The 20,692-nt window shown below is 44.9% G+C and overlaps 1 long non-coding RNA gene across 1 annotated transcript; it reads left to right on the top strand.

Moving 5' to 3' along the window:
• Positions 1 to 15,523: 15,523 nt before the first annotated feature.
• On the top strand, positions 15,524 to 16,244 carry LOC136498433 (uncharacterized). The gene is made up of 2 exons (XR_010769621.1): positions 15,524 to 15,586; positions 16,011 to 16,244. It is a non-coding gene; the product is annotated as an uncharacterized lncRNA (long non-coding RNA).
• The last annotated feature ends 4,448 nt before the right edge of the window (positions 16,245 to 20,692 follow it).

Below are 20,692 nucleotides of genomic sequence, written 5' to 3'. Positions count from 1 at the left end.
TTCGAGAGGAGTCATCGATCCGTCGACCTCCGTAAGTTCCGACAACCTTGTTATCATGTTTAGTATCATGCGGTGGATTTAGACATGGTGCAAGTAGTCTTGTTTGCTTTCAATGGTCGTGCGGCGGATCTTTGCTTGACAATCAAGAAGTCTTTGCTTATGCTTCGTTTATGAGTGGATACCGTGCGGCAGGCGTTTACTCACATGCTTAGTGAAAGCGAGATAGTTATCGGCTCTATATTAGATATGGCAAATCTAAATAGATTCATTAAGTTATCCAGTGTTGCATGTTCTAAACTTCTTATATATTTGTAACACACTTCTGCCCAATCTAGATTGATATTGTTCGGCCTTCTTTCTCTTGTGGTTTTATTCGTGCTTCAACGATCATTGTTTATCTTTATATTACCCTTGCGAAATAGATAACATGCTCATAGTGGCTGAATTGTCTTAATCTAGGTTGTCACATGTTGCGGGTTCATGCATGTTAATCACGTTTAAGCTTTAACGAAACTAGGTGTCGTGCGGCAGATGCAGGTTTTAGTTTAGTTTAATCGCTTTTATTTGTATGTTCCTTCTTCATGGATCCCAATTCGGCTGGATTGCCGAGTTTGGTTATGCATTAACTCATAATTAATTTCACTTGTTCAAACATGTCTTCCCATGCACATGCATTCGGCAATTAGGTCTTTACGTGCATTTACCCTACGATTCGCTGAATGGTTTATGAACTTGTTGGCAGACAGCTCTCTATAGCCGTATGTCGTTGTAAGTGGCTTCAGGGCCGTATATGTGGAACTGTCCGGTATTACCTGACATGTTCCGGTTTGACATTTAATTGTTTTATCTCTTGTTAGTTTTTAGGTCAAACTGACTGGCACGCTTCCGGATCACGAAACACCCGGGAACCCGATTGAAGCTACGCTTTTCGGCTTGCTGTGTGTGAGACACAGTGTGTCACATTTTGTGTCAACACTTTGTGTGAACCTGCTAGGCTTCATGGGTGTGTATGGAAAGCCTAAGGACACATTTGAAGCACGACAGGACCTGCGTTGTTTGAGAGAAAGAGACAACCTGCATCCAGAGAAGACAGATGATGGACGCCATTACTTACGTCCTGCCAGCTACACTCTAAGCAAAGAGAAGGAAATCATGTTTGAATGCTTAAACAACATTAAGGTACCATCTGGATTCTCCTCGAATATAAAGGGTATTATAAATGTGCTAGAGAAGAAATTATGTAACTTAAAGTCCCATGACTGTCACGTTCTCATGACGTAATTACTTCTTGTTGCATTAAGAGGAATTCTACCTCCAAATGTACATCTAGCCACCGTGAAGCTATGTGCATTCCTCAATGCAATTTCTTAGAAGGCAATTGATCCAACTGATCTAGCTAAACTACAGAATGATGTGGTTCAATGTCTCGTCAGCTTTGAGTTGGTGTTCCCTCCTTCCTTCTTTGATATCATGACACACCTCCTAGTTTACCTAGTCAAGGAGATTTTCATTCTCGGTCCTATGTTCCTACACAACATGTTCCCCTTAGAGAGATTCATGGGAGTCCTGAAGAAATATGTTCACAACCGTGCTTGCCCAGAAGGAAGCATCGCCAAGGGCTATGGAACAGAAGAGGTCATTGAGTTCTGTGTTGACTTTATTCCCGACCTTGACTCGATTGGTGTTCCTAAAATGAGACATGAGGGGAGACTAAGCGGAAAGGGGACACTAGGGAGGAAAACATATATTGGTATGGAGGATGATTATTTCAATAAAGCGCACTACACAGTTCTACAAAACTCCTCTTTGGTAGATCCGTATATTGAAACACATAAGGATCTCTTACGATCCGAGTTTCTAGGGAAGACTGAAGCTTGGATTACGCGTAAGCACATGGAAACTTTCGGCGGTTGGTTGCGAAAAAAATGTCAAGGTGATGAGAGCATCCATGAGCAACTGTATTTATTGGCTATGCAACCATCATGGCAAATCGTAACATACAAAGGGTACGAGATAAATGGGAACATATTCTACACAGTAGCCCAAGATAAAAGGAGTACCAACCAAAATAGTGGTGTCCGCATAGATGCCACAGACCCAAATGGGAATAAGCAGACATATTATGGCCGCATAGATGAAATATGGGAACTAGAATATGCACCTACTTTGAAGATCCCATTGTTCAAGTGCCAATGGGTCAAGGTGACCGGAGGCGGGGTAACAGTAGACAACGAGTATAGAATGACAACAGTAGACCTTAGTAATATTGGGTACAAAGACGAACCATTCGTCCTTGCCAAGGATCTGAATCAGGTGTTCTATGTCAATGATATGTCTACCAAACCAAAAAGAGGGAAAAACGATAATGACTCAACCAAAGAGCCAAAGCGCCACATAGTTCTTTCAGGGAAAAGAGTCATCGTGGGAATTGAGGACAAGTCGGACATGTTAGAAGATTATGAAAAGTATAACCGAATTCCGCCCTTCAAAGTGAACAAAGACCCTAGCATCTTGGTAAATGATGAGGACACTGTATGGTTACGACGCGATCATAACCAAGGGACATACATAAAGAAGAAGTTCACTGCTGTACCCACTTGATGATATAGTGATTTAATGTAGTGTGTGTTTGAGATATTATGTAATAATTATGAATTCAGATGTTTATTATGTCGTGTTTCAAATTAAATCAATGTTTGATTTGGTGGGATTTCTCTCTCGAAAAGTTAAATTAGGATATTGAGTGATGAAAAATTAAAATATTAACGTTAAAATGATGTGAAAACAAATTTCCTGTCCAAAACCAATAGTTTTAATAATTTTAATTAAACACTACATTTTTGCATTAACAAAATATTAAATATTAGTTACATTATGTTTTATAATTATAACAAAAAATAAAAAAAAGTTAGGTTATACATTTTTCCTATGTGCAATAAAGAAAAAGAAAATCCATATTTTTAACAAAATAATTTTATGCCTTTTATTTAATTTACTATGTATTTAACAAGAAAATCCATATTTCTATTAAAAAAATTTGCTCAAAATAGGCGGGAAACGAAACTGCAGCCCACCTTTACTCCCGGGTGGAAAGCCCACCCGGGAGTAAAGGTGGGCTGCAGTTTCGTGGCCCACCAAAAAACCCCTTTACTCCCGGTGCGTGTTACCAACTGGGAGTACGCACCGGGAGTAAAGGGACCTTTACTCCCAGTTGGTAATACGCACCAGGAGTAAAGGACCTTTACTCCCGGCTGGTGGCTGGCACCGGGAGTAAATCTCCCTGGTATATAACTACCAATGCCTGGCACAGATCGATCCCCTCCTCTTCTTCCTCGTCGAACACCGCCGCCCTTTCTCTCTTCTTCCTCGCGCCGCCGCCGATTCGTCTTCCGTGACACCGGAGCCCGCGCCTAACCTCGTGCGGCCCTCCACCGCCGACGACCTCGCGCCGACGACCTCGTGCGGCCCTCCACCGCGCGCACTCGTGTCCCTCCACTGCGCCCACCTGAGGTGAGTTCGTCTCTCGGCTTTCGTGGTAATGGCGCGCGGCTGTCATGGCCACTGGGTTCCAAAAACCAGTGAGAAGACAACGCTAGCAACGACGAGAGCAATCTTACCGTACCTTTCAAGCCTTTCAAGTTCAAGCCTTCTGTTGGTAGCTAGGGAGCATGTACTCAACCATGCCGAGGGTCGCTCGCCTGGGAGCCGTCACCCACATCCTGGTAACGGTAGGTGTCCTCTCGAAGATGCGGCGCGTGAATCAATTCCTTGAAGCACGCCACGTGCAAGTCAACAGCCTTGCCGTCCAAGTGGTTGTACTGTACCTGTACGCCCGAACCTACTCTGGGAGCCCTTGCTGTCTCTAGAAGTCACTAGCGAATCTCGCGATGCCTTCCGGCGGAGCTCTAAGGCTCGGCCATCGTGGGCTCGCCACAACCGTCGCAGACCCTGCCCTAGACAGGGTATGGGGGTTCGAGGAGCAAGCAGAACTCCATCTTGCTGTAGCCATAGAGAGGATGCACAAGAGTGTCATCGGCGAGCGCGCAACGGGTGTGGAGAGGATGCACAAGAGAGTCTCGTCATCGTCAGCACACCGGCCCACCTCACGTTGTCGTCGTCAGCACACCGGCCACCGCGCCGACACGTATATATACGTCATTTGTATTCATATGCACCCGATCAGTACCCGCGAATGGAAGAAGAAGACCAATGCTCCTCATATCAATTTTGTCTCCGATCATGACAAGACGTTAATTTAGAATGATGTCTTGGAACATTTCACGCTCCAAACAGATGGTTATGATGACATAATATATGGTGATGAATTGAAGGAGCGAGTTAGGGATTGGGCAATGAAGAAGATGGCCACCTAGTTTCAAACTTGGAAGAAACACCTATACACGACGTATGTCAAGAAAAACATAGCACCAGATTTTACTGTCCTAGGCCCGATCTCAAAGCAGAGGCCCTATTGGGATGAGTTTGTATAGTACAAGACGTCGGAAGAGGGTGTGAGTCGGGTGATAAAGAACTAACGTAATGCCCAACAGAAGACATACCACCATAACTTGGGATCAGGTGGCTACCCGATTGCCATTAAGAAGTAGAACAAAATGGAAGCAGACCTTCTTGCCAAGGGTATCACACCAGAATCACTCGAGTGGGGAGAGCGTGCAAAGAATTGGTTTTTCGCTCATGGGGGAACACTAGACCAGGAGACAAGGAAGTGCGTTTATGGCGCAAGACTGCAAGAAGCAGCAGAAAGATTGTTTTATGCTCAGAGAGCTACTGCTAGTGGTGCGTTCAGGCCCAACAGAGAGAAGGATGAACTGACATACGCCATCGGGACTATTGAACACGGTGGCCGAACTAGAGGCAAAGGAAGTGTCTCATGGGAGCATAGATTCCCTCATGTCAGACCTTCCTACAGAAGCCGTCAGAGAAAGAAGGAAGAAGAGGCACAGCGGCTCCAGAGGTTGGAGGAAGCGGTGCGTGAAGCATAGGAGCGGGAAAAAACCTTGAAGCGAGAATGCAGGAGGAAATAAGAAGGCAAGTGCAAATAGCAGTGAGTGCAAGCAAGCAGACATCAGAGCTAGGAATCAACATTAGCCAATCTATTCAGTTGAAAAGCAGCTGCGCTTCCACAGAGATACCAAATCAAGGGGACACAGGACTGCGCTTCCCTGTGGATGATGTCACTGAACCTTGTACATCGTGTGAGCTACACATTCCGAAGGGGAATTCCACAATCAAGGTGGCTATCGGTCTTGTTAATCCTATCGACCGAACCAAGACACCAAGGATTCATGGGAATATAATCCAAGAAGGATATGCTACCATCTCGGTAGATAAAGCTGAAAAAGGTTTTAGTGATTTGCCTCTTGACATTCCTAGAGGTGATGGCGAGAAGACTCTCGGAGAAGCAGAGAAGACATTCATTCTATGGCGCAAGCGCTACATCATCATTCCCGGGATGTCGCCTCCACCTCCTCCTGAACTACCTCACCATAGGTGCGGATGAAAACACTACATCATTAATTTATATTGGCTTAAATAATTAACAATCTGCTCATAATAATATGTCATTCCTTTTTTTGTAGCAGATCCTCCCCCAACCTAAATCCAAATGTTCAATCGCCAGATCATCATAGTGCTCTGTACGATGACAATGTGTCGGAAGGCGAGGCTACATCCACACCATCTCCAAGGAGGTCTCCAACGCCGCAGCCGCCACCTCCAAGGAGGTCTCCAACGCCGCTACCACCACCTCCAAGGAGGTATCCAATGCCTCCCCCGCCCCCGCCTACCAAGAAGCCAAGTACTATCAAGAGGCTAGCCCTGTAAACAAAGAACCAGTCCCCGCCGGCAAAGAAAGCCACCGTGAAACCAAGGGTTATTCCCAAAATAATATCTGAAGAGAAGGAAGAAGTAACTGATGTATATAAAAAAGATATGTCCAGATTCTATGACAAACTTAAAAAGAATCAAGAAGCAAGGAGAAACCCGGAGAAACCGTACTTCTTCGTAGCTCCAGATATTCTAAGAAAAAAGGTGGCTTCTTACCAGCAACAACAGCGGGAATCTCGTAAGCCGTCCAAATCAACGTTAACGGACTATGACCGCACTCTCACCAAGTCAATTGAGGCGGCACAGAAAAAGAAGCGGGCAGGGAAAGGAGTTGCACAACTTGGACAACAATCGCACCAATCAGTCCCCCCGCTAGTTGTTGGTAATGAATATGGTTCGAATTTAGGATTAATGCATCAGGCAAACATACCTCCGGATGTCGATTTGGATCACCTTGGTGAATTTATTGATGAGACTGGTCTCGACTTTTACCAGATGTTTGGTGATGGAAACATTGAGAGTGCGGCGGAGGTTGATATTTGGAAGAAAAAATTTATACTAGGCCAGAGTCTATACAACCCTTAAGCCTTATCTGATCTAGGGACACAAATGTACCTGCTAAACAAGTGGTACATGCAGGCGTCTACCGGTGGAGACTTCTACGTTGGTGTCAGAATTAGAGACGAACTTTGGTTCCATGGCGATGATGTTATGTATGTTGACTTTGCAGAATTTCATCAACTATGCCACCTGACCTCTCTGGACAAAGTTATCATTAGCTGCTATTGCCTGTAAGTAATAATTCTTTCGATCTATTATTAAACTCATCATATGTGTGTATATGCATATAAATTATCCTAACAAGTACTATATATATGCAGATTTACAATGACAGAGCTCAGAAAGGAAGGCTACAATGAAATTGGTTTTATTGATCCCCATATAGTATTCAAAGACCCAGTTACTCAAAAGACTAATTAGAAGTCTGAGTCAGAGAGTAACCTCATGAACTTCTTAGTGAACCAACGCCACAAGAAGGATATACTCTTTCCCTACAACTTCAAGTGAGTGTTAATAGTGTCGATCATCCTTAATGGCTCATATGTTGATTCTAGTTAATTAATGAGTGTTATGCGTTATATCCTATAAACACATGCAGCAATCACTAGATATTGATGGACATCGATCTGGTGAAAAGTCACTTGATAATCTATGACTCGATGAGAAAACCACAACAAGACTACCAAGATATGATAGATATTATCCAGAGGTAATTTCGGTATCTCTAGCAACTATATATACACACAAACATGATGATTAACTATATCTGATGACGTGGCAAATTTTTTATTGGGCAGTGTTTGGAAAACCTTTATTGAGAAGCAACACATGGGAAAATGCAAAGCACCACTGAATGTAATCCCTTTGAAAGTAAGTCCCTTAAATCGCATCATCTTTATTAATTAAACATATAGCTTTCACCGAATCACCAGATTGGATGACAAATCTTTTTCTCGTAAAGTGGTGTCTGAGGCAGGAACAGGGGAACAACTACTGTGGTTACTATGTTTGCAAGTTTATCAAGGTGGTCTCCCAAAGAACTCCTACAGAGAGACTCAAAGTACGTTAAAAATACACTATATATTCATTTAATTATTATTATTGATTGTGTTACTATGTCTTTATATATATATATGTACATATATTAATTTATTTTCCTTTAATTCAAACATGTAGGCTCAATGGTGGGAGGAAAAGGTCATACGGCAAGACCAAATCAAAGCAATTCAAGAGTCTATAGCCGGATTTTTTAATGAGCAGGTCATCGATTCCAAGGGCGAGTTCTACTTCGACCCAACACTGCCATGGAAGCCAAGCTAGAGGATAAGAGGAAACTTGTTATATCACAACAACTGTAATGCAATCTTTTGTAATATATGCACATGAAATAATATAATGTAAAATACACATATGCATGCATGCATGTAAATATATATATATGATGCATGTGATGCATGCATGCACATATTTCTATGCTTGAATTGTGTGATTTAATACGTTCATTGTGCTTGAACCGAAACATACTATACGCGCGTATAAATGTATAATTAGTAGCGTACAATATGACTTCGAAAACCTATTTTGAAAAGAAAACAAAAAAATGAAAAGAAAAAAAAAGAAAAAAAAACCTTTAGTCCCTGTTCGTATTACCAACCGGGACTAAGTGGCATGTCAGGAGGCACCTTTAGTCCCGGTTAGTATTACCCACCAGGACTAGTCCCGGTTCCTGACCCGGGACTAAAGGACCCCCTTTAGTCCCGGATGCTTGCTCCCGGATGGAGAACCGGGACTAGAGGGGGTTTCCCACCGGAAGTAAAGCTCTGTTCTCTACCAGTGAGAAGGCCGCCCTCGTGGTGTGGTTAAAGGTATTTTGTCCTATATCTACCTCTTCTAGCCTCCAGGTGATGCCGATTTCACTGTAGTCTTTTGTATAATTCTACTCTTATGCAAAACAAACTGAAGGGGTTGGTCACCCGCAGCACTCAGCTATGCTCGACAACCTCCCTCTCAAAGTCAATAAATGCGTGGAGGTGCTCAGAGATATTTAGGGGGTGTTTGGTTCCATGGACTAAATTTTAGTCCATGTCACATCGGACGTTCGGATGCTATTTAGGAGAACTAAATATAAGTTAATTATAAAACTAATTACATAGATGGAGACTAATTTACGAGACGAATTTATTAAGCCTAATTAATCCGCCATTAGCACATATTTACTGTAGCACCACATTGTCAAATCATGGACTAATTAGGCTTAAAAAATTCGTCTCGCAAATTAGCCACAATCTGTGCAATTAGTTATTTTTTTCGTCTATATTTAATACTTCATACATGTGTCCAAACATCCGATGGGACAGGGACTAAAATTTTCCTGTAGGAACCAAACACCCCTTAGTAATTCAAAAGCTAATCTTGTAACTTGTTCCATGGCGATGGTGCCATGGTGGTGTTTCACAATGGTCTTTTCACTCTACTCTGTTTTGGGCATTAGAGTCAGTGGCCACATCTTAGCGTTGGAGTCAGTAGCCACAGTATTATTAATCTGACTGCTCTCTGTTGCCGTGTGCATGGTGCTCTCTATCCTATTGGATCCCAAAAAAGTTCAGATCCTTGTGATAGAATCATTTGCTGCAGTAATGGCTAGCACGGAGGGGAGGAAGAGCATGCTTAAGCTGGCTGAAAGGATGGCGATGAGATTTTATGGTGGCGTCAAACACCCAATGACCCAAAGGCAGATTGGGGTGGGAACCGTGTTGTGTCTTCTAGATTTGGTATCTCATTCAATTTTGTAGTGTTAGCTGGCAAAGTTCTAGGTTTGGTATGTTATTGTATCGATAAAATATTTTGCAGATCTTACAAGGACCTACCACAACAGATGCATGTACTATTTTTTCTCTCTAGAAACATGTATGAGACCATAGATATCAAAGCTGTGTGCTTTTTAGAAACAAAAATTCCAGCGTATATGCCTTAATGTGATGTTGATGGTTATTATTGTTCAATGATGCATCCCATCTATCTGTTATATTTTAAAAGTAGGTGACATAATCTTTGACCATTTTGTTTGATCCTATTAATTATATTCTAATCATTGGATCCCGTAGCAATGCACGGGCATATATGTGATGCTGGTGATGTTTGTTATATATATCTTCTGTTTGTTTGGATGGGATATAAAAAACAAATAAAAAAGGCTGTTTTCAGTCACTTTGCCGAGTGTCATGGTCACAGCACTCGGCAAAGCTGGAAAAATGGATACTCGAAAAACCATTTTTTCAGCTTTGCCGAGTGTCATGACCATGGTACTCGGCAAAGAATTTTTTTTAAAAAAAAATTCAAACTTTGCCGAGTGACTCGGAAATTCAAACTTTGCCGAGTGCCGGCCAGAGGGCACTCGGCAAAGAATCAAACTTTGTCGAGCGCCGGCCAGGGGGCACTCGGCAAATAATTTTTTTTTAAAAAAAATAAAAAATCTTTGTCGAGTGCCTACAGGGTTTGGCACTTGGCAAAGCGACCGTCAACGGGACCGGCGCCGTGATGGTCGTTTTTCTTTGCCGAGTGCCCCCGGGCTCTCGGCAAAGCCTTTGCCGAGTGCTCGATAAAAGACACTCGGCAAAAAGGGCTTTGCCGATCAATTTTTTTGCCGTGTGTTCTTTGCCGAGTGCCGCACTCGGCAAAGGCTTTGCCGAGTGTAATTTGGTCTTTGCCGAGTGCCTCAGGCACTCGGCAAAGAACCTGAATCCAGTAGTGAATGGCGGTAGGTTGCTGCAACTCGGAATGTCCACCAGGCTAACCTCCACAAGATTAGGTAGATAAGAAGATAATAATCTCGTTGTCAACCAAGCAGGGAGGTGTTCGCTGCTATAACCATGTAGCTCAAAGCACTGCAAATTTTGTGGTGGAACTAGCACCGCTAACAAAGCTTGGTGGTCGTCGAAAGAAGCATCATCAGGGGCCGTACTCCAAACAAGTGTCAACTTCTGCAGCTTCTTCTTCTCCGCCAATCCTATGCTCTGTACTTCCTCCATAGATATTACCTTCTCAAGGCAGTTTATCTCCAACTCTTTGCAACTCACATCCTTGAGCTGAGCAAGGTTGCTGCTTTTTGTTCCTCCATCAGCGCGAACAACGAACTGATATGTTTCCAGACCCAGGCAGTTACTCACACCTAGAAGTTTCTTTTCTCCCATCCATTTTTCTATTCTCTTGAGTCTAGCACAGCCAAAAAGGTTCAGTGTTTGTAGTTGGCTGAGCTGACCTAGACTTCGATGTATGTCAAAAAGAAATATGTTGTAAGAGAGGTCCAGATGCTCCAGTGTATGAAGGCAACTGATACTTTCAATGTATTCGACCCTCTCTTCTGGCAGATAGCAAAAGATAGGATTCAGGCACATGGATAAGTTCAAATACCGGAGGTTGGTGAGCTTGACCCAGACATCTTTTAACGCTCTGAGATGGAACCTATGTTGAGCAACATAATAGCAAGGGTGTGACAAGTTGAGATGCTGGAGATTGGTCAGGCCATCCACAACACTCGAGATCCCTTCAAGGCAAGAGCAAGAAGATAGATCAAGATATTCCAGCTTTTCAAGCAATCCAAATGATTCTGGCAGGGACTTTACCCCAACACAGCCTGAGAGATTGACATGTACGACATTTGTGAGATTGCCAAATGATTCGATCAGGAATTTTAGCCCAACACAGCCTGATAAATTGATATGCATGACACTTGTGAGATTGGCAGATGAATCCGGCAGTTTCAAAAGGCCAGAGCAGCTTGATAGATCGATATGCCCCAAATTTATTAGATTCCCAAATGAATCCGGTAGATTTACAAGCCTAGTGGAGCCTGACAAATTAAGATACCTCAGCTGCTTCAACTGAAAAAATAGAATCTGGTAGTTTCTGCAGCTGGCAGTCTCTTAAATCCAAGACGCGAAGGTATTTGGCTGACGAGAACGAATCATCACTTATCTGCTTATCGCTACAACCATAAAAAAGGAGCACCTCTAGCTGGGCTGACAATATATAAGATAAATTCGCTGGACTGATGTCAGAATTGGTGAGCCATGCTCGTCGGTAGCTGCTTTTTTAAATCATGGAATGCTCGTAACTGTTTGTACTATCCAGAACAATCAACTAGATCGTGCAAAGTAAAGGACACTGCACACCTATGATCCTGCATCAAAGGTAAAACAAGCTGCGTTAGAGAGTATATGTACCTTATAATTATCGGCTTATTCATTAGTTAGCTTGGATCACCTTCAATCAATAAGGGTACATGGGTAATTTACATTAAGCACTAATTTGACGTATTAAAAATTCTAAAACATCCGGTGTGGAGAAATTCTAAAACATCAAGTATTTTAGCACAAAGAGAGTGGAAGACCATAGACATATTCTAAGAGAAGTATCCAAATAGGCTACCTGGAATCATACAAGTGCGGTATACAAAGGAAGAACTCCGACAAGGATAAACCCGAATATGGCACCTCCATGTGTCTTAAATATGCATTAAATCAACATCTTAGCTCCATAATAATAATACTGGATAATTTTGAATATAAATTTAGCAGGCTACTTTAGATCATGATTCATAATGGCATAGATGGATAATTTAGATGTAGGCTTAGGGAATTATTCTATGTTTTTTTTCTCGAAAAATGGGAGTTATTCTATGTTGTTTTGATGATGGCTATGGATTTTTTTAATAGAATAGATCTGAAGTCCATTATTATCGTTGGTGTTTAGAGTCGAGTGAACTGACGGTCGTATCTTTTTATTTTATAAGAATTTCTATGATTATCTTTTTTAGAGCGTCTCATGAGAAATAATTTGGATCTTTCAATTATTAAATAATTTGGATCTTCCAAAATAAGCATTAGAGCGTAGTACCTCTAGAGAGGGCTCGCGTTTCTTCCACCGCGATGCGTTTGAATCCATTGCCCCTCCACCACTCCCCTCGGCCCCTCCACTCGCTCCGCTGGTCCCCCGCTGGCTCGGCTAAGCCCATCCCCTTCTCCCCTGCGCTACGCCCCACCCTAGCTCTCCTGAGATAATTAACTTTTTTACCATTATAATGAATGGCAACTCCTGAGATAGCATTCTTAGGATTGCCGCTACGTTTTTAGCAACCGAGACAGAAACACGCTACAAAAATGCAATTTTTGCTCGCGAGCCCTCACGCCAGCGTGAATCTATGTCAGCAAACGCAAGTGAAATGTCCTTCCTACCCCTGCCTTCTTCCCCCGCGTATGAAATGCCCCTCTCCCTCTCCACTAAACCTGGTAACGGTTTGGGCTAGAACCGTTTTTTACAGTTTGGTTTTCCTTTTGGATCAATATAGTTTGGTGGAAAATGGGCTCAAAACTTTAATGGTTTGGTTTGGTTGTATTAGCACATCGAATGGATCGATCCAGTTTGGTTCAGTTTGAATCGGGCTCTCGAGCAAGCGTCGCCATGGGTCTACGCTTGTCCCACGCCGCGGCCATGGGCCTCCGTTTCCTCTACTTCGGCTGGGCCACTGGCCAGCGGCGCTGATCCAGCAACTAGCAGACTCCAGTACGACCTCTCCGATGCCGGCAAGGTTGCCGTTTCTTCCCGCCACCCAGACGTCGTCGCTGAGGCACCAAGTCGCAGTGCGTGCGCCTCGGCTGGGGCTGCGTCACCATAGTAGTTGGTGTAGTACCTAGCTTGTTACTCGACTTGATCGTAGGACACGCAGGGCAAGCGTACGAGTGTTATTAGCGGCAGCGGCCGCAGCGGAAGAGCTTGTTCAGGAACCTGACGTCGCCGCGGCCATTGAAAGGTTCGTTCACGGTTTTGCTATGGTCTGGACTCTGGAACCACCGTTTGAAGAAATAGTTTGGACTGTATGGTTTTGGATATACATACGGTCTGGTTGAGTCCGGTTTTGGAGAAAAGATGAATGGTGTGGGGCAGAGTGGGCCGACGTTTAATTTAGAAAAGGTTTGGTCTGGGTATGGCTTGGTTTTTAGACCATTACCAGGTTTACTGGAAACCTCAAATTTATCGAGTGTTTTTATGTTTGCCGAATGCATTCCCTCGGGCACCTGGCAAATAAATTATTTGTCGAATGCTATCCTAAAAACACTCGGCAAAAAAAAAACACTCGGCAAAGAGGGGGTTGCCGAGTGTCAAACAAAAAACACTCGGCAAATAGGGGTTTACTGAGTGTCATAAAAAAACACTCGGCAAAAAGAGAGGTTTACCAAGTGTCCAAAAAACAACACTTGGCAAAGCCAAAAAATGAAGAAAAAAAATCACCCACCCGCCCCTCCCCTCCCTCACGCACACACCCACACCCCCTCCCCTCCCTCCAAACTCGCTCCCTCCCATCCTCTCCCACGTGCGGCCGGCGCCTCCCCTCCTCCCGCCGGTGGCCGGCCCCCTCCCCTCCCTCTCTTCCCCGGCCCCTCCCTCACCGGTGGCGCCCATTCCCCGAATCTGCCGCCGCGCCCCTCCCCTCCCTCACCGGCGGCACCCCTCCCCCGGATCCGCCGCCCCGCCCCTCCCCTCCCTCACCGACAGCGCCCATCCCCCGGATCTACCGCCCCGCCCCTGCCTCACCGGCGGCGCCCCTTCACCGGATCCGCCGCCCTGCTCCTCCCCTCCCTCACCGGCGGCGCCCTCCCCCGGATCCGCCGCCCCCTCCCTCATCGGCGGCCCCCTCCCCTAGATCCGCCACCCCCTCCCTCACCGGCGGCCTAGGCGAGCGCGTGCGGCAGGTGGCCTAGGAGGCGGACGTACAAGGCGAGCAGCGCGTTCGCGAGGTAGCGGTCCACAAAGAGGCCGGACCGCGCGGCGCGGGCGTGGTGGTGGCGGGCTGGTGCTGTCAGCGGCGGGCTTGGTGGTGGCGGCGGCCAGTGGTGTCGTGGTGGTGGTGCTGGCGGCGGTGGGCTTCGTGGCGTGGCGGCGGGAGGCAAGGGTGGCCTCGGTGATGCTGCCCTCGATGATGCTGCAGGGGGCGCCGCTGTGCTGCCGCTCTCCCCGAGGTCGCCGCACGCGCCTCTCGTGGAGGCCCAACGGGCTCGGCGCCGGCCAGCACAACCGCTCCACGTCGCCGCTCCACCCGACCGTCGTTCCGTTCTCCAGCGAAGGTGTGGTGCCCCTCTCTCGATCGATCTCTCCTGTCTGATTGCGGAGTGTGGCAATGGTGACTAGGGAACCACTGCCCCATTCCCAGGACGTCCATGGTGAGCTCTCCCTCACAATTTCCATGTCTCTTATTCTGCTGCTTTGGATGTGCGCGTCTTGATGGATTGCTGCAAAGATAAAAATACCTATATGGTGTGAGAGAACCGGGCATGTAAAAAATACTCCTTTAGTTCTTTTGGATGTTGAGGCCTCAAGTTAAGAAATCACTCACCTGGATTTGGATTGAGCTGTCTATGTTACATTTCGATCCATTATTGATTTGCTTTTACATTAACTCTGTTAATTTTTTACATTAACTCTGTTAATTAAGCAGACTATGGGAGTGCCCAGGCAAACAACTAAGCACAATTTCCTTGTATGTTTTGTTAGCCTGGTTGCTTTTAGGGTTAGATGATGTTATACATATAACTTCAAAGCTACATTTTAACCTTGCACATAATTGAAAGGAATTTAATATTTCCTAAATCTGGTATGTGAACACATCACCTGGTATTTGGTGCATTGGATGTCAGGTGAGATGCTATGAAAACAGTATCTTGAATATCTTGTATATATCAACCTGATCAATCATTTTGATATGTGATATTTGCAGAGCTGAGATGATATGGAACCCCAGTCTCGTGCCGCGCTGCTCTCCCCTTCCCTAACTATGCCTTGTGACTTTTTTTTGTTTTGTACTACTCTTGAGTGGCTGTGATGAATCAAGTTTCTATTAGAGAACTTTTGCACTTTAGCACCTTATGAGCTGGTACTTGGGATATTTTGTTCTGTTTGCTGCTTAACTAGGATGGCTTGTACCGGTACAAGCAACCAGTTATGTGGCCAGTTCAATTCCCATTAGAGAGAGAATTAAATTAAGCTCCAGGTGAAATTAAGTTGCAGTTGTCATGCTGATAATGGGTAAATCTGAGCCATTTCTCGAGTTCTTTTGCTCTTGTTCTTTTGCTCCAGGTGAGGAAAGAGAAGCTAGGGGATCGAAAATGTTCTTCTAATAGAAAAGGTTCTTCTCACATAACTTGTGCTTCTTTAAATTTCTCACACGTAGTTCTTAAAGCCAACAATCCATCACTGAAATGGTAGCTCAAGAAAACCTTTTTCTAAAATGTCCAAATAGATGTTTTCCTAGCACCTTTTTCTGCATACATGAACTTTTATCTTCTGTTTGCAATGGCCTCTTTTCTGCCTAAGAGGTGGGTGTCCAGTTCATGGCTATATAGAAAAATCAAGTCATTGTCCTAATTTTTTTAGGAAAAGTAAATAAAAGAATAACTATTGGAGTTGGCCGTGCACTGGTTAGCTGCTGCAAAGTCGAAGTTCACAATGAATTTGAATGATATAGTTAGTTATCAGTGTGTAAACATATGGTTACTTCTATACCTAAGGGTGAGACAACAAACTATGTTCACATTTCTTCCTTCTTGTAGCAGTGAAGAAGCTAGTTTCATGAAGAATGGAGTAGAAGACATGTCTACTGGGGTGCTGATGGTTTTACCTTCACTATTTTGGTAGCATAGTTTTTGAATTTTTTCTAGATGTTGATTCTTCTGAACTTATACTTGTCATTAGTCTCTTAAATTTGTCATCTTCATTTCTATGTCCATGTGGTTATTATGAGAATTATGTTGCCAGGAGCATGATGTGCATGCAGATATGGTGTACTAAGAGTGTTTTGTATGGCAGCTCTTAAACTGAAATATGCTGAGAAAAAAATTATTAATTTTCTTTGGAAAATAGGTTTGCCTAGTGTAATTCCCAAAAACACTCGACAAACAATAATCCTTTGCCGAGTGTATTTTAGAAAAACACTAGACAAACCACTTTTTTTGCCGAGTGTCAAATTTGACACTCGGCAAACCATTTGCCAAGTGCGCGATAAAAAACACTCGGCAAATAGCTGTTTGCCGTGTAGATGTCGTGTACTGTTTGCCGAGTGTTACACTCGACAAAGCCTTTCCCAAGTGTTTTTTGGTCTTTGCCGAGTGTCTATGGCACACGACAAAATCACTATTTCTGGTAGTGACTCTTGACCTACACCACCCTAGGTCCGTGCCGGGCACTCCAGGCTGGGCGGCTCCGGGGTTCGGCCTCCGGCCTCCGGCATCAGGCCTGCCCTCCACGGAGGACAACATGACAGAGGATGGGTGCGGGCCAGGCCCTAGCGACGCGCTTCTGGCGGTGGTCGGGCCCACGTGGGGGACCTCGACGCGCGTGTAGCCAATTTCTTCAACGTCATGGCGGGCGTCGGTGCTGGGACACGCTGGCCATGATGCTGCTCCCGAGGGCGCTGGCGAGCTACTCATGCGCGCTCGCGGCAGCGGACATTGGCCTGGCCAGCGGTGGCCTTCCCTGCGCGCACGTGCACAGTGACGGCGCGAGGCGTCAGCATGGGTAGGGAGACGGCGGCGGAGGTCAGGCACGGCCGGGCAAGGCTACCGGAATTACCTCTCTGATAGCGGCACGGAGTTGGCTCAGGTCGGCACTCAGCAGTCGTCTCCTTGTGCTCGGTGTCGAGCACCTTGCGGCTGTCGTTGCAGTCATGGCCCAGGACGAACGGCACACTGGCGCAGCCCGCGCACCACACTCCAGCAGCGCCTTTAGCTTACCTTCCTCCTCTAGCTTTGCCACCTCAGCGGCACCACCGATATTCCTGCCACGCACGAACACGGTGGGCACGCGCACCTCCCGCCCTCCTAGCAGCAGGTGCAGCTCCTTGTGGTAGCCCAAGTCCATGGACACGTCCTGCTCAATCACCTTCACGTCATGGGCCTCCATTGCCGCACTCATGGTGTTGCACTCCTCGAAGGTCCTGCGGATGCCGCGGGTGTCCTGCAGAGTAGAGAACGAAGGGGGTGGGAGAGATGAGTGGGCCACGTGGTGGGGAAGAAAGACGCTAGGGGCAGGGGCGGTCATTTGAAATGGGGATGTTGACTCAGATCTATGCTAGCGTGAGGTGCTGGCGTGCCACGCGAACAAAAGTGACAATTTCGTTTTGTTTTTCTATGTCTGATACTAAAACTGGATCGCCAATTCTAAGAGTGCTATCTTAGGAGGTTTTATCCGTAATAATGGGAAAAAGTTAATTATCCCAGAGGACAGGCATTGACACCAAAAATTGTCCAGGGTGCATAATGGACATTACCATCATGTTTCTGTGAAGGTCAAAAAGCATACTTGGATCATCGCATTTAGAGCTTAGGCGAAGACAATAGCTTTTCAGGTGCTGAATCAGCCAGATCTTAAGTCGGCTAAGTCAACTGGACCAAGGATAGTGCCCTAGGCTTGCCAGCTGACCTAGGGCAACCCGGCGACGTCCTTGCCCTGACGGGGTCTCTCTCGGGCGAGAGCTTCGACGGTTTCTTTGCTAGTTTGCCTGAAAAATAGTCGGTTCTTCATCACGCAAGCACGTTGGTTATCCTTTGATGGTTTGCTTGTAAACCTCTCCGTTCTTCACCACGAAAGAGTGCACATCCTCGCTGCGTTCTTCGATACGTGGCGTCCCGGATGTGCTAGCCCTTGTTGGTGTGTGATCCGGGATCAATCCGGCGTCAACAACACTATCCAGAGGATGGTGGCCTTTCTTTTCTTTTCCCGTTAATTAATATTTCTTGTCCAGGGCATTGAAAAGATATTTAGATGACATCTTCTGAGCAATTAATGGCATCTTCTAGTTGAAAATAATAGGCTTTTTTTTGTTAATGTCATGATTTCTTAGGCTTTACTCCTCCGTTTCAGAATAAGTAGTGCACTTCTAGAAATCTCACAGGAGATCAATGCTTGGAAATTACATACTTTCCTTATGAAATAGCTGCATGTAGTGAATGCACTTTCTCAGGAGATAGAGAAAGTAAAAAAACAAGTCTACTAGGACTAGATGGACCGTACATACTTATTTTGGGACAAATTTCAAATGCTAAAAGTACACTTAGTTTAAGATGGATAAGTTAGTTTTTATTATAATATTTTTTTATTGAACAAACTAAAAATTTATTAATATAGTTTCTTTCAACTCACATTCAGTCAACAAATGAGCTATTGTTAGCCTTAGAGGCATATAAGTCATTTTACACTCAAGACAGAGAATTTATTGGCAATATCAAGATTGCGAAACAACCATATTCTCTAGACTACAGATTATTTAGACCGTGTAACACCCTAAAAAATTGCATGATTTTAAAATAAGAGAAAATAAAATAATTATGCATTTTGTGAGCATTTAAATTTAGGAAAATAATAATTTTGTTAAAAGTAAAATCAAATATAGGTCTACATACATGTGTGTGCATCCATACTGCTACATATTTATTTTATGATGCTTTGGTTTGATTGGAATTTGCAAAAGAATTTGAATTTGAGTTTAAATTGGATTTGAAATTGTGTTAAGAAAATAGAAAATGAGTTTTATTTTTCTTTTCTCCCTCCCTTGCTTTAGGCCTGTTGGCCCAGCTCCCGCTCGGCCTGGCTTCCTGCGCTGCAGCTTTCCCCACATGGCCTGCCCTTTCTCCCGCTTCGGCCTGCTCCGTAGGCCTAGTTCTCCCATGCCCCGTGGCCTAGCAAGCAAGTCGCGCAGGCCATCTTCCCGACCTAGACGAAGGCCCATGCAGCTGCATCCGCACTCCCTCTCTCTCGCTGACATCGTGGCCAGCGCCTCGTATCCTGCTGACAGCCCAGGCCCACTCGTTAGACGCGTCTACTTCCTCTGCTCGTGTCCGAGCCGAACACTAAGAGCTTGTGTCCGCGCCGTCTACGCCGCTTGGCGTGCTATCCACGCATGCCCCGCCCTTAAATAGCCCCCCGAGCCATGCCACCTCCACCTAATCCTAGAGCAAGCCACCGCCCTCGCTTAAGCTCGTAGCGCCATGGAACCCTAGCAGCTCGTGTTGCCACTGACGTCGTCTGCCATTCCGTGCCGCGTGTTGTCGTTGGACCGCTCCTCGCCGACGAAAACCCCCTAAGTGAGTTCATCGTCTTCCCCGCCACCTCCAATGCCTTCGGTTTGTTTTCTGGTGCTCCATAGGCCCTAAACCGTGAACTAAACCATGAACGCCGGTGAGATTCTCGCCGCCATTCATGGCCGCCGCCGCATCGGTTTTTCTCCGACGACAGCACTCTCTCTCTCCCCATCCCGATCCAATCCGTGCCGTCTAATCCCGATCCGACGGCCCAGATTCAAAGATACCCCTTCGCCTGGCTTATTTGCTAAAGGGACCCTAGACTTTTGTGTATTAGAACCCGCGGTCCAAAGTATATTCTAGGAATGCGTTTTCTTCTTTTGAAAGCGTAGTTTCCTTCGGATTAGACTGAAAATATGTTTTCATCTATTTACAGTTTTGCCACTAGTTTCTATAGGCCATAACTTTCACGTTTTAGCTCCGATTTGTCCTGTTCAAGTTGCGGTAGGTTCGCAATTGTGTAATCTACATGTTCAAACTACTGTTAAGTATGTTTCCAACTTTTAAAATTCAAGGTTAGATTTAATCTATTATTTTGTTAAAGAAATCTTGTTTAATTCATAACTTCTTCGTTTTAGCTCTGATTTTTGTGATCTTCGCGTCTGTGTGTTCATAGCGAGACATATTGATTTTATGCTATTAGTGTACAGTTCTAATCTATAGCCTTTGTTTGCTATGCATGATTGCTTCTGGATGCTTGTATGTTGCCGTGATTATCGAGTATAGATGGTGAGCAATTCGTGGGTGATCAAGAGTACTACTTTGACGAGCAGGAGCACTTTGTTCAAGGCAAGTATAGCATGAGATTATCCTTGTTTCCTATCAACTTTAATACATTTAATTCATGTTGCATGTGTCACCTTGATAGGGATTCTCTAGAATTGAACTTATACCTTGTCTCCTATGGGATATACATTGGGTAGCTTTGCTAGTGCTCAATTAAACCATGATCTTGTAACTTGACAAATGGTATATGCAATAAACATTAAAACATGATTTTTTAGCAAGTTGGAAACAAGGGGCTGCAGTGTTTAGCTACTTTCTAAATGCTCTAGATTCCTCTCTGTAAGGACTTATCTGTAAGTGATCATCCAGGACTTATAGTATAGCTATGAGGGCTACATGGCTCTGGCTTTAGCTCAATACAAGGACCTTTT

This window comes from Miscanthus floridulus, chromosome 12 (assembly GCF_019320115.1).
Source record: "Miscanthus floridulus cultivar M001 chromosome 12, ASM1932011v1, whole genome shotgun sequence".
NCBI lineage: Eukaryota > Viridiplantae > Streptophyta > Magnoliopsida > Poales > Poaceae > Miscanthus > Miscanthus floridulus.
The sequence above is the reverse complement of the archived record's forward strand: the minus strand, read 5'-3'. Positions and strand labels throughout refer to the sequence as shown.